Source organism: Pan troglodytes, chromosome 17 (genome assembly GCF_028858775.2).
Source record: "Pan troglodytes isolate AG18354 chromosome 17, NHGRI_mPanTro3-v2.0_pri, whole genome shotgun sequence".
Classification (NCBI taxonomy): Eukaryota; Metazoa; Chordata; class Mammalia; order Primates; family Hominidae; genus Pan; species Pan troglodytes.
This window is the reverse complement of record NC_072415.2, coordinates 39,698,962-39,710,156: the sequence shown is the minus strand read 5'-3', so window position 1 is coordinate 39,710,156 and position 11,195 is coordinate 39,698,962.

Sequence of the window (11,195 nt, the reverse complement as noted above, 5' to 3'; positions counted from 1 at the left end):
AATTCCTCTATTAGTGGAAATATTAAGTTAGATGAACAAATTGCAAATAACTACAGTCTTCTCTCCATATCTATTGGTATCTATGAGTTCCACATCTGTGGAATTTGGAGAAAATAAAATAAAAAATAATAATGTAACAATAAAAATAATACAAATGAATGAAAAAATACAATATAACAACTGTGTGCATAGCATTTACATTGTATTAGGTACCATCAACATCTAGAGATGATTTAAAGTATATGAGAGAATGTGTGTATGTTGTATGCAAATACTATATCATTTTGTATCAGAGAATGGAGCATCTGAAGACTTTGATTTCTGTAAGGGAGTACTAGAACTTATTCCCCACAAATACTAAGGGAGGACTGTTCTGTAATTCTAGTTCACCTTAGAAAAATCAATATTTTGAGAAAATACAATCAGAAAGTGGTTTCTAGGTATAAGATACTATTTCATCTTGCTACTTATTCAAACTTTTATATTGTTACTCCTCATTTTCTGAAAAGGAAACCATTTCCATTTCTTTTCATTCTCTTATGATATTATTAGGGAAGAAAATACTTGATTTTCTATATACCTTATATTCACATCGTTCACATGTGATTTGAGTCTTCTAAATTGCTTTTCTTTCAATAATATAAAACAATTAGATTACTGGCCAGGCGCGGTGGCTTACGCCTGTATACCCAGCACTTTGGGAAGCCGAGATGGGCAGATCATGAGGTCAGGAGATCGAGACCATCCTGGCTAACATGGTGAAACCCCGTCTCTACTAAAAATATGAAAAAAATTAGCCAGGCGTGGTGGCGGGCACCTGTAGTCCCAGCTACTCGGGAGGCTGAGGCAGAAGAATGGCATGAACCCAGGAGGCAGAGCTTGCAGTGAGCCGAGATCATGCCACTGCACTCCAGCCTGGGCGACAGAGCAAGACTCCGTCTCAAATAAATAAATAAATAAATAAAATAAAAATAAAAATAAAAACGATTAGATTACTATAATAAATTTACAGTTACTATTTGTAAATTGAATTATATAAATCTTTTAATTATTATGCATATTAAAATGATTGTAGTTGTCCTAAGAATTCGAAATATATCTTATAATTTAAATGTTAAACAATCAAAGCATTTCAAAAATAAATCCACAAAAAATTAGTTTCTTTATCTTACCAGCCATGTTTGAATATAAAGACAATTGTTCTCTTTTCAGTGAGTATCTTATGTATATGTTTATGTGATTCTTCAAAAGATACTGATGGAGGTTTTGTTTTAAAGATGACAGAAAAAGGCAATTTTATTCTCCTCTTATTCTAAACCACTGAGAATATTGAATATTATCAAAAAATAGAAAAAATATCCATTTTTAATTTAAAAAGAGCAAAGTCACAAGTCACAAATGTGCAAATGTAGAGAAACAAGTTCTATCAATCTAGTATTAATCAATAATGGAAGTGAGAGAGATAAACACACCCTCTCAGCTCTGGGAAATGTTAGAGATTTCCCTAAAGAAAATTGACACATTTCTAATTGCTTATATAGCGATAACTAATTAGAGAGATTAAATATGGAGGCAAGTACCGGGACAACATTAACAATAATCAGAAAGGAACCAATATAGCAAGATCTATCCATCAGTACTGAAAGAAAAAAAAAGAAATGAACAAGAAGGAAGAGACAAAGAAGGGGGAGTAAAAAAGTAGAAAACAAGAACAAGAATGAGATAATAATGAATTTAATGGGCATCAAAAATCATGTATAAATAAAATCATCATGAAAAATCTAGAAACAAATGCTCTCCTTGTTCCTTAAAGGTGTTAAGAATCAGCATGACTTGTCTGAAAAGATTTAAAGGGAAGATGCAGCTCTGCATTTGGTTTCAAAATGGACCTGCTACACTATAGTTCTCTTGAACCAAAATTCATGATTAATGAAGTTAAAAAAATATATTAAATACATAAAAATAAAATTTTAATTATTTTTTAAGAGAAGGAAAATTCTTAGAGAAATCAACAACTAATAGCAGAAATGGTCACACCCAAGAGGAAGATTTATAACTCAAGATATGCAAAAGAGCGCACTTAAAATGTAGATGGCAAACTCCAAATGTATGATGCAGCTGGAGTTGGAAGGATATGGGAACAAAATGCCAAGGAGCAAATCATTAGATTAGTTAGATTATCAAAGCAGCAGCAATCTTGATGCAATTCCCATCTCATAAAAGTCACTAATTATTGTAAAGGTATAATGCTGCAGAAAAGCTCAATGCCTCCACATTTCACAACTTTACGATACATTTTTCTTTGTGTACCTTCTGAAGCACCACCCCAAGACTGAAATATAAATACTGCTTCCTGGAGTTATGAAGTTCAGTGACCTTAAACCGAGGTGATTGCATAGATTCCTGAGTCAATGAGGAAAAAAAAAAAAAGGAAAAGATTAGGAGATAAACCTACAAGAAGAGTTTGCAAACTTCACACATTTCTTCCATTTTCAACTTTTATTGAAAACAGCATAGACCAGTACTTCTCAGTCATTAATGTGTATATGAATCAACTGGGAATTTGCTAAAACATATATTCTGTTTTGGTGGGTCTAGGACGGGGACTGAGATTCTGCATTTCTAGAAATCTCTGAGGTGATATTAATGCCAGCTCATAGACAATGCTTTCAATATCAAGGGATATATTATAAACATCAAGCATTGATTCTCTTCCTGTCACAGCTTATATGATTATGTAGGCTACCTTAACTCTAAAATTGAATTGATTTATAAAATCACCAGATATTTAAGGAGTATTCTACACATGAAATAGAGTACAACAAGAACCAAAGTTAGTAAAACAAAATTTTAAGCATGTATAGAAAAACAGAAAAAGAATGATGTTGAACTCATATTACCAAACAGAAGCTAGATTCCTTAAAATAAAAATAATACTTTAAAACATTTTCAACAACTAGGGTGAATAGCAGATTGGACAGAGTGGAAGAGCAAATTGATAAGCTGGAAGAACAATCAGACGAATTATTTGAGAAGGTAGGAACACATATTAAGAAAATAAAACATGGAGGAGCATCTGATTCTGCCTAGGGTGCAAAAAGCTGGAAGGAGCATCACTCCTACCAAAGAACAGAGGAAATTATAGAACAACTACAAAATCACATACTTTCTTCAGACTTAAGTTATAAGAGCAAAAAGAAAAGTGTTTTGGAAATTAAATTTCTATTAACTTGCAAGGAGAATTAAATGGAAAAAAGAGCCTTTTTTCATTTTGTTTATTTTGGTTCCATTTTCAAAAAATGCCACTAAGACAATTTGATATCCATATGACAGAAATAAATCTTTGACTCATACCTCATATCCTATATAAATATTAATTCTGAATGTATTATAGATCTAAATATAAAAGTTGAACTATAAAGTTTGTAGAAAAAAACAAAGTAGAAAATCTTTGTGACTTTATATTAGGCCAAGATTTTTTATATAGGGTTCAAATATTATAAATAATTATTTAAAAATAAATTGAGCTGTATAAAAAGTAAACATTTTCCTCTTTAAAAGACACTGAAAAGAAAATGGAAAGACCAAACAGAGACTAGGAGAAATGTAATAAAACACATAGGTAGCCATGTTATAAGTATAAGAACACTCACAACTCAATGATAACAAAATCAGCAACCCAATAAATAAATGACCAAAAGATTTGAATAGACACTTCACTACTGAATAGTTACTGATGGCAAATAAGTACATAAAGAGATATACACAGCATTTCGTCACTAAAGAAACAGAACAATTTAAAAAATTAGATTTTACTACAAGTTCTTTACATATAAATGCAACACAACAAAATCTGACAATATCTGCTATTGTCAAGTATGCAGTGCATCAGTTACTCTCCTACATTGCTCTTGTTTAATGCTCAAATAATATGCAAAATAGCACAGCCACTTTGAAAAGAGCTGAAAAACAGTTCAGCAGTTTTTTACAAAGTTAAACATACATTTAGTATTCAACCCAGCCACCCCATTCATGAGTATTTGTACATACGTCCATAGGAAAAAACTGTACCTGAATGTTTTTATCAGATTTTTAAAGTAACTTCTAGAATTTGCAAATGGCACAAGGTTCAATGTTTGGTGATTAGATAATCAAATTGTGGTACCTCATATAATGGGATATTATTTAGAAAACTATGAATGTACTGCTGACACAGGCAACAACATGGATGCAACTCAAAAGTATTATGAGGCATGAAAGAAGCCAAACTCAAAAGAATATATACTATGGGATTCCAAATACATGATAAAAACTTCTGAGTTTTTTCTAACATGATGTGTAAAAATGGTCATTTACCAGATTTTGTTCGTCTTACTATGTGTGAGGTTATCTTTTTATATTACTATTTCATTTTCTGTCTATTGCCAGTACATATCTTCTGTCTCTACGTATCTTTTTCCCATTTAATAACTCGAGTTGTTTGTTTCTGTCTCTTTTATTGTGACGTGTATAAAAAAGTATATAGTAAATTTATCCTGTACAAACATTTGTCTATGCAAAATTTTCTATGCTAAAACTTTTGTGATAAACTTTTATTAATATTTTGACATGATACATGACAAATAGCAAGTCAAACATCATTGCCAATTTGTTTCACAATTAATAAGAGTTTCATGCTCAAATAAAACACTGCAGTGAGTGCTCATGGGGTGTACGCAGGAGGCCTTTGGTGAGATTAATGTAAGACAGGCACTTTATCAACTCTCCATGGTTAGAAATGTTTTCTCTAAGGAACTGATACATAAAGTATCTGTTCCCTTTCTATTCAAATAGTAAAATCTCTAAAGAAGATATTCTCTTCATCAGAAAAATACATAATTCAACTTTGGCAAGTGTCTAGCAGATGGGAAAGTAGTTAAGTAAGAATCTTTGCTTCCTCATCGAAAAGTACTATAACATTCATTCCTGTAAACTAGACTCAGTCCAAACACTGGATCTGCAACTCATGGATTGCTACTACAAATGCACTATAAAGCCTTATTCTTTGCCAACAGGAACATTTTAATGTCAGTGAGATATTGAAGTAATTAAAATATAAACTCCATGCTGTTCATCTATCTCTATCCAAATGGCAAGTTGATTTTACTGAATCTCAATTATTGAGTGCTAAAATTGCCCATGTGCTGTATTAGTTATTTAGAATGATAGATTCCTCATTTATTACTAGCTACAACATAAATGGACTAATATATTTGACTTGGTAAACTATAATTGCTTGTAGTTAGATAATGCATTTCTATCAACAATCCTTTGAACATAAACATGCAATCTAAAATAGCAAATCAAACTCTGCATTACATATCCTGTTAGCAGTTTAGTATTCCTAACACTCAGTATATAACCTATAGTTAAATATTAGTTATTTAAACATTAATTTAGAAAAGCTTTCAAAGAGACATCATAATGATATTAATTATTATTTTCTCTTTAGGAACAATCCTGCATTTCTCAAATTATCACAAGATAATGAGCACATGTTTTTATTTTAAGATGTGAGTAAATATCTGCATGTTATAAGTTTGCAGATAAATATGCAAAGTGGTTGTTATATATATGTATTTAGTTATACATTTCTAATTCATTTTTATTTAATGGTTTAGTGCATTCCATATTATACACATTCTAAAACATAATAAAAATTAAAATACAAAGTGTAAGTATGTAATACTGTTTGGCCCAAATCATTACCATATTAAAATTTTTAAGGAAAGTTCTTTAATATTGAACGTATTTAGGAGTAGCTGGAAACAATTTTTTCCCCTAAACATTATTATGATCTCAAAGTTCATTTCCTTCTGATCAGGTTGACATCGATTGAGTCATAATTAGTTTTAGTTTGCTATTTTATTGCCACCTGATGGCTACTTTCACAATTTTGCAATATTACTGAGGATGTCTAACTAGGTAAAATTAAGAATTATTTTGTGTGTGTTTTTTTAAATTACACTTTAAGTTCTAGGGTACATGTGCACAATGTGCAGGTTTGTTACATATGTATACATGTGCCATGTTGGTGTGCTGCACCCATTAACTCATCATTTACATTAGGTATATCTCCTAGTGCTATCCCTCCCACCTCCCCCGACCCCACAACAGGCCCCGGTGTGTGCTGTTCCCACCCTGTGTCCAAGTGTTCTCATTGTTCAATTTCCACCTATGAGTGAGAACATGCAGTGTTTGGTTTTCTGTCCTTAACTATAGTTTGCTCAGAATGATGGTTTCCAGCTTCATCCATGTCCCTACAAAGGACATGAACTCATCCTTTTTTATGGCTGCATAGTATTCCATGGTGTATATGTGCCACATTTTCTTAATCCAGTCTATCACTGATGGACATTTGCGTTGGTTCCAAGTATTTGCTATTGTGAATAGTGCTGCAATAAACATACGTGTGCATGTGTCCTTATAGCAGCATGATTTATAATCCTTTGGGTATATACCTAGTAATGGGATGGCTGGGTCAAATGGCATTTCTAGTTCTAGATCCTTGAGGAATCACCACACTGTCTTCCACAATGGTTGAACTAGTTTACAGTCCCACCAACAGTGTAAAAGTTTTCCTATTTCTCCACATCCTCTCCAGCACATGTTGTTTCCTGACTTTTTAATGATCACCATTCTAACTGGTGTGAGATGGTATCTCATTGTGGTTTTGATTTGCATTTCTCTGATGGCCAGTGATGATGAGCATTTTTTCATGTGTCTGTTGGCTGCATAAATGTCTTCTTTTGAGAAGTGTCTGTTCATATCCTTCACCCACTTTTTGACGGGGTTGTTTGTTTTTTTCTTGTAAATTTGTTTGAGTTCTTTGTAGATTCTGAATATTAGCCCTTTGTCAGATAGGCAGATTGTAAAAATTTTCTCCCATTCTGTAGGTTGCCTGATCACTCTGATGGTAGTTTCTTTTGCTGTGCAGAAGCTCTTTAGTTTAATTAGATCCCATTTGTCAATTTTGGCTTTTGTTGCCATTGCTTTGGTGTTTTAGTCATGAAGTCCTTGCCCATGCCTATGTCCTGAATGGTATTGCCTAGGTTTTCTCCTAGGGTTTTTATGGTTTTAGGTCTAACAGTTAAGTCTTTAATCCATCTTGAATTAATTTTTGTATAAGGTGTAAGGAAGGGATCCAGTTTCAGCTTTCTACATATGGCTAGCCAGTTTTCCCAGCACCATTTATTATATAGGGAATCCTTTCCCCATTTCTTGTTTTTGTCAGGTTTGTCAAAGACCAGATGGTTGTAGATGTGTGGTATTATTTCTGAGGGCTCTGTTCTGTTCCTTTGGTTTTTATCTCTGTTGGATTATTTTCTTATGTGTCCAGAATATTTTCTACTTTTTCAAAATGCTTAAATCATCTGGTATTGGCAGTATTAACTCTACCTCAATATTCATATACCATAACACCAAACCAAAATATATCACTTAAAATGTATAACTCAGAAGAAATAATTGCATGTATTCAAAGAGTGATTTATAATTTCTTGCATTTATAATACATATTATTGTATTTGATCCTTAAAACAAACCTTGTATAATTAGGGAAAAAATGCATTCATTGCTTTTTACTCAGAAAAATTTGAAATCCCAGAAATGCACTGCCTTGACATAGATCACTGATTATTACAGTATAAGACAGAAGCTCCAAAACAAAGATCTGACTCCCTAATCAGGGATCTCCTTTTTTGTGCCAGCCAGATGATATGAGCCACATGCATTAATATAAAACAATAAGGCTTTTTATGGATTTGCCTGACATTCTGTGTGGAAAAATTTAAAAAGTAAAATTTGAAGGAAATTCATAATACTGTTGTTTTTGAATAATTCAGTACAGGCTTTTGTATGCCAAAAATTCCATATGGTAAACTTTTTTCATTAATTCTTTGATAACTTACAAATCAGAAATTTATGTTGATCTATTGTTTCACAGTAAACTACATATATAAATTATTGGTATTTTATGAAACTGATGACATACAGAATTTGGGCTACTGTCAATTAACTAAATTAACTAAAAAGTGCTGATATCCTAAACTTATTAATTATAATTCCATAAATCCTTATTCTCCATAAATATATACCTAACAGTACATTATTCTCTCTCTATATATATACCTAACAGTACACTATTTCAGTACTTGATAAAAAGATACAAGTCACCAATTTTTGATGATGATTATATACCATTTCAGATATTTTAAAGGTGTTAAATCAAGTTTGGCCTAAAGCAGGACTTGGGACTTGCAGCCCACCATGCCCAAACCCCCCCTACCCCCATGGGCTCCAGCGTGGCCTGTTCCAAGGCGCCCAGTCCCATTGACTGCCCAAGGGCTGAGGAGTGCTGGAGCGCAGTGTGGGACTGGCGGGCAGCTCCGCCCGTGGCCCTGGATCCACTAGGCAAAGCCAGCTGGGCTCCTGAGTCGAGTGGGGACTTGGAGAACTTTTATGTCTAGCTGGAGGATTGTATATATACCAATCAGCACTCTGTGTCCAGCTCGGGGTTTGTGGATGCACCAGTCAGCACTCTATGTAGCTAATCTGGTGGGGACTTGGAGAACTTTTATGTCTAGCTAGAGGATTGTAAATGCACCAATCAGCACTCTGCGTCTAGCTAAAAGATTGTAAATACACCAGTCAGCATTCTGTGTCTAGCTAAAGGTTTGTAAATGCACCAATCAGTACCCTGTGTCTAGCTCAAGGTTTGTAAACACACCAGTCAGTGCTCTGTGTCTAGCTAATCTAGTGGGGACTTGGAGAACTTTTGTGTCTAGCTAAAGGATTGTAAATTCACCAATCAGCACTCTGTGTCTAGCTCAAGGTTTGTAAATGCACCAACCAGTCAGCGCCCTGTCAAAACGGACCAATCAGCTCTCTGTAAAATGGGCCATCAGCTCTCTGTAAAATGGACCAATCAGCAGGATGTGGGTGGGGTCAGATAAGGGAATAAAAGAGGCTGCCTGAGCTAGCAGCGGCCACCTGCTGGGGTCCCCCTCCATGCTGTGGAAGCTTTGTTCTTTCATTCTTTGAAATAAATCTTGCTGCTGCTCACTCTTTGGGTCTGCACTGCCTTTATAAGCTGTAACACTCACTGAGAAGGTCTGCAGCTTCACTCCTGAAGCCAGCAAGACCACGAACCCACTGGAAGGAACAAACAACTCCAGACGTGCTGCCTTTAAGAGCTGTCACACTCACCACGAAGGTCTGCAGCTTCATTCCTGAAGTTAGCAAGACCACAAACCCACTGGAAGGAAGAAACAACTCCCAACATGCTGCCTTTAAGAGCTGTGACACTCATGGTGAAGGTCTGCAGCTTCACTCCTGAAGTCAGCAAGACCACAAACCCACCAGATGGAAGAAACTCCGGACACATCTGAACATCTGAAGGAACAAACTCCAAACATACCATCTTTAAGACCTGTAACACTCACTGCGAGGGTCCACAGCTTCATTCTTGAAGTCAGCGAGACCAAGAACCTACCAATTCCAGACATGCACCTCCTGGGTTCAAGAGATTCTCCCACCTCAGCCTCCCAAGTAGCTGGGACTACAGGCGCATGCCACCATGTGTGGCTAATTTTTGTATTTTTTGGTAGAGACAGGGTTTCATCATGTTGGTCAGCCTGGTCTCGACTCCTGACCTCAACTGATCCTTCCGCCTGGGCCTCACAAAGTGCTGGGATACGTTTTGCTTTTGTGGAACTACCCCGGCCCCCGCGTAGCCTAATAGAAACAATGGAAATACAATGTTGCTTAGGGCCCCTTGGCCTTCTGGCCTAAGTCTACTTTTCCTGCCTCTTCCCTTGCATCTTCCCAATAGGTATTCCTACTTTCCAGTCAAACCAAATTATGTCCAATTTCCTGAGCATTCATGCCCTTTCTCATCTTTGCTTCTTTTGTGTGAAATGCCTCTTTCCCTACTTTAGAGTTCTACTTGTCCTTTGAGGCTCTCTGCAACTGGCAGCCCCAAGAGGTCTTTTCTAACCACTCCCGTCTAGTGCAGGTCCCTTCCTTGGTTCTGCTCTAAACATGACCCTATTAACACACTTAACAGTGTTTGCATATGTCTCTTTATTGGTGTGTGTCACTCACAGGATTGGGAGCTCCTCCAGTAACTAGCAGTAGCCGTTGAATGAAAGAATGATTAAACATGCTGCGCTACGCTGCTTCCTTTTCGACATATTCTCTTAATTATGTATGTGTGGTGAGGGTGAGAGGGGGTAGAGATGTTTATAGATAAATCATTTGTGCATAATCATCTTCGTATGAAATAAATCATTAATAAAGTTAATGACTGCACTGAGACATTTAATAATCTCATTTAATCCTCACAACAAACTAATGGAGATGGTCTATCATGTCTATTTCAAGGATGAGGAAACTGAGACAGAAATGTTATGTAAGTTGCCTAAAGTCTTACGGCTAATGAGACCAGGGCTAGGGCTGGCTTGCAAGCATGCTCATGTTCAGAGTCCATGCTGTGGGCCACCATATTACACTGCTACTTATTTTAGTTCATTCTCTTGCAACCATGTTACTTTTTCTTTTTACCGTGGCTACATAATTTTATTAAATATTCACTAAAAGGAGAAAAGCAGTGTTTTAAAAAATGTTTTAAAGTAGCATATAGATCATTGAAGCCAAATTAAGTGACCCATTAAATTCTTACTTCTGCCAATTTGTCAATACATTGTATGTATAAATCACTATGTTAATGATCACAATGTTTATAATCACAAGTTGTTTATTCAGGTGACATTTGAGTATAGTCAAGCATTTCCTGAATGAGAATCACAGTTTGTTGTATCATTGCCATTAGAAAAAGATAATTTCTAATGGTAAGTTGTGTGCCTGTACCAGCACGTGACAACATCCCCTGAGGTTCAAATGATCATCTGCTTGATTATTTGATCCAAAGGGTTGGGAAGAAAAACCACAACTGCAACCAGAGGGATCTTTCCTGCTCTGAGCTGAAGCTGGAGCTCTGCTGTTGAATCTCTTTCAAAACTGGTTGTCTGCCAGTACTTGGCTTATGGTTGCTCTGAGATGGTGAAACAAAAGAAAAATACAGGAATGAAGTCTGATTTTCCTATCTTTCATTTTGAAGATTTGTATGTGTGTCTGTGTGCATAACGTATAAACTT